This window comes from Rhincodon typus, chromosome 20 (genome assembly GCF_021869965.1).
Source record: "Rhincodon typus isolate 14 chromosome 20, sRhiTyp1.1, whole genome shotgun sequence".
Lineage (NCBI taxonomy): Eukaryota > Metazoa > Chordata > Chondrichthyes > Orectolobiformes > Rhincodontidae > Rhincodon > Rhincodon typus.
Window position 1 is genome coordinate 42,129,192 of NC_063351.1, and position 3,542 is coordinate 42,132,733.

At 47.0% G+C, this 3,542-nt stretch overlaps 1 protein-coding gene across 5 annotated transcripts in view; it reads left to right on the top strand.

The window, feature by feature from the left end:
• Positions 1-3,542, top strand: part of LOC109919553 (dynamin binding protein) — a 98,563-nt gene that overhangs the window by 42,818 nt on the left and 52,203 nt on the right. The window lies entirely within an intron of this gene.

The following is a 3,542-nucleotide window of genomic DNA, read 5'->3' on the forward strand; positions in this document are numbered from 1 at the left end:
AACAAGGTGCAGAGCTGGATGAACACAGCAGGCCAAGCAGCATCAGAAGGGTCTAGGCCCGAAACGTCAGCCTTTCTGCTCCTATGATGCTGCTTGGCCTGCTGTGTTCATCCAGCTCTGCACCTTGTTGTCTCGGATCATCGAAAGTGAGCTGTCTCATGTAGAACAGAAGTCACCCAGCCTGGATCCAGTCAGGAATGTGGGATTTTGTTCCGTGAAGGACATTTTGAGAGCCAGTTGGATGCAGGAGGTGGAGGGGAGGGGGTCTCGATGATCCAGCCTCGGACTGACTCTCCACATTTACAACCCAGGAAACATACTTAAGAGTCTATTGACTGGAGGAGCTCTCCTATTGGTGCCTAATCTAATCCTCACTCCCTTCGCTACACCCTCCGCTAGTGGCCATGCCTTCAGCTGCTTAATCCATTGGCTCTGGAAATCCCTCTCTAAGCGTCTCCATCTCAGCCTCATTTTCTTCAGGCCATTCTGTTAAAAGGTGATGGAGTGAGATGGGAAGGGGATTGAGTTAGGATATAAACGCCAGCACAGGGGAAATGGACCAGATGTTTCTGGACCTGTTTATTATTAGATTGTCTGAAATCTGCCAAGTATTCCCCCTGTCCTGATATCTCCTGTATCTCCACCTGTCAGTCCTAACTGATGCCCACTGATGGGTTACAGGCATAGGTTAGAGGAATAGTGGGATGCTCTTCAGAGGGTCGGTGTGGTTTGATAGGCCAAATGGCCTGCTTCCATACCATAGGGAATGTTTTATAACACCCAGAACAAATCATTGCTATTTATCAAGAAAACCATGCTAACTTACAGGAGTAGGCCACTCAACCCCTCCAGCCTGCTCCATCATTCAATAAGGTCGTGATTCATCTGATTTACTCCAAATTATGCCTCTCCCTCACTGCCTCTTCTCTTCTCCCCCCACTACCCCCCAATTAATGCTCCTTCTCACCTCATTGACCTTCCTCTACGCCCCCCCCAATTAACATTTCAGCACACCCTCCCCCTTCTTGCTTATTAAGAATTTCTCTCCCTCTACCTTAAAAATATTCAAAGAATCTGCTCTTACCACTTTTTTATCAGGAAGAGAGTTTCAAAGACTCTCAACCCTTTGAGGGGGTGAGAAAAAGGTTTCCTTCCTGTGTTAAATGTGCGAGCCCTGATTTTTTAAACCTGACTTCTTTCTCCTGTAAGATGAAACATCCTCCCCAAAGCCACCCTGTCAAAGGCCCCCTCAGGATCATATAAATTTCAGTCAAGTTGCCTCTTACTTTTCCAAACTCCAGTGGATACAAGCCTGTCCAATATTTCTTCATAAGAAACCTGCCCAGCCCAGGTATTAGAGATAGTAGGAACTGCTGATGCTGGAGTCTGAGATAACAAGGTGTGGAGTTGGATGAACACAGCAGGCCAGGCAGCATCAGAGGAGCAGGAAAGCTGACGTTTCGGGTTGGGACCCTCCTTCCTCCAACTCCACACCTTGTCAGCCCAGGAATCAGTCTGGTAAACCTTCTCTGCACTGCTCCCAAAGCACTTGCATTGTTCCTCAAAAAAGGTGACCAATACTGTTCACGATACTCCAAATGCAGTCGTAGACTCATGGAATCGTTACAGTGTGGAAGCAGGCCATTCGGCCCATCGAGTCCACACAGATCCTCAGAACATTCCACTCAGACCTAACCCCATCCCCACCCCCCTACTCTATCCCTGTAACCCTGCATTTCCCATGGCCAGACACCTAGCCTGCATATCCCTGGCCTGGGGTGGGGGGGGGGGAAATCCCACAGACACAGGGAGAATGTGCAAACTTCACACAGACAATTGCACAAGGGTAGACTCGAAGCTGGGTGCCTGGCGCTGTGAGGCAGCAGTGCTAACCACTGAGCGACCGTGCCCTGCACAACTGAAACATAGCCTGTCCACTTTTGTATTCAGTTCCCCTCACAATAAGCTGTAACCTTCTAATGACTTGCTGCACCTGCATTCTAATCTTATGTAATCCATGCACAACAGCACACTGATCCCACTCCATCTCACCATTTCACCTCTGAAATTTCTCACCATTTAGATAATACAATTGTTTTTATCCTTCCTGCCAAAACAGACCATTTTGCATTTTCCCACTCTTTGACAGATCTTTACCCATTCCCTGAACCTGTGTGAATCTCTTTGGAGCTTGTGTATATCCTCTTCATGATTTCCTTTCCCACCCTGTCTTTACATCATCAGCAAATTTTGTTACCAGACACTCTGCCGCTTCATCCAAGTGGTTTATATAAAATTGTAAAAATGCAAGGCCCCAGCAGCAGCAAAGCCTTTAAAAGGAAAAGCTGGGTTTTGGACCTGTATTTATTGGGCTTTAGAAGAATGAGAGGAGGCATTACTGAAATAAGATCAGGTGGATGCAGAAAGGATGTTTGCTCCCTCAGACAGACCATAACTAATGTACACAATTTAAAAAGGGGGTCTCTAACCTATGAAGCAAATGAGAATGATGAGACTCCCTTCTCCCCTAGAGCAGTGTCAGACTGGAATTCTCTTCCTTTATAGCAATGTAAGTAGGCCCCTTGAAGATATTTAAGGATGGGTTTGACAGAATTCTGATCGACAGTGGGGTAGAGGATAATGAGAGTTGGGCAGGGAAATGGATTTGTGACCTCGATCAAATCTTATTGAAAGGCATGAAGGGCTGAATGGCCTACTCATTATTGTGTTCAAACAGGAATATAGTAATGACCAGGTCATCTGATTCTCTGTTTTTTTTTGTTCTCTTTTTAAACTGACTGTTGAGCAATAAATATTGACCAGGCGACTAGGGAAAATGTCCCTGCTCTTCAACAAAATAGGCAACGTAGGGCCTTCTATCGCCACCTGAGAGGCAGGGCCTTGGTGTAATGCATCATCTGAAAGACACCGCCTCCTGCAGTGCTGCACTGATTCAGTGCTCATGTCCCTGGAGTGGGATTCGAACCCATGACCTTCTGGCTCTGAGGTGGGAGTGTGAGCTGTTCAGACCTTAGACAGAGCCGGGTGGGGTGTGGTGTGGTGGTGAAGAGGAGGTGAAGTTCAGCAGCAGGGGCTTAATACTTCGATTAAAGCAAAATGCTGTCGATGTTGGATATCTGAAATAAAAGCAGCAAGTGCTGGAGAAACTCCGCAGGTCTGGCAGCATCAGTGGAGAAACAGTTAACTTTTCAGGTCCAGTGTGGCTCTTCAGAAATGATGGGCATTGAAAAAGTGATTTAGCTTTTGTACGAGAGGGGGAGCAAGTTGAAATGACGGAGAAGGGTGCGCAGGGGCAAAATGCAAAAGGACTGCTAAAGGTGGTAGAGAATAGATGTAGATACACGGTGGGTGTTAATAGCAGAAAATAGGTCTGCTCAGTTCCGCGTCATTCTGGACCTGAAACATTAACTCTGCTTCCCTCCACCAACGCTGCGAGACCTGCAGAGTTTCTTCACTTTGTGCTTCAATACGGCCATTCTTTTGCTGATGACATCCATGTCTCTCCCCCTCTCTTCCCCCCC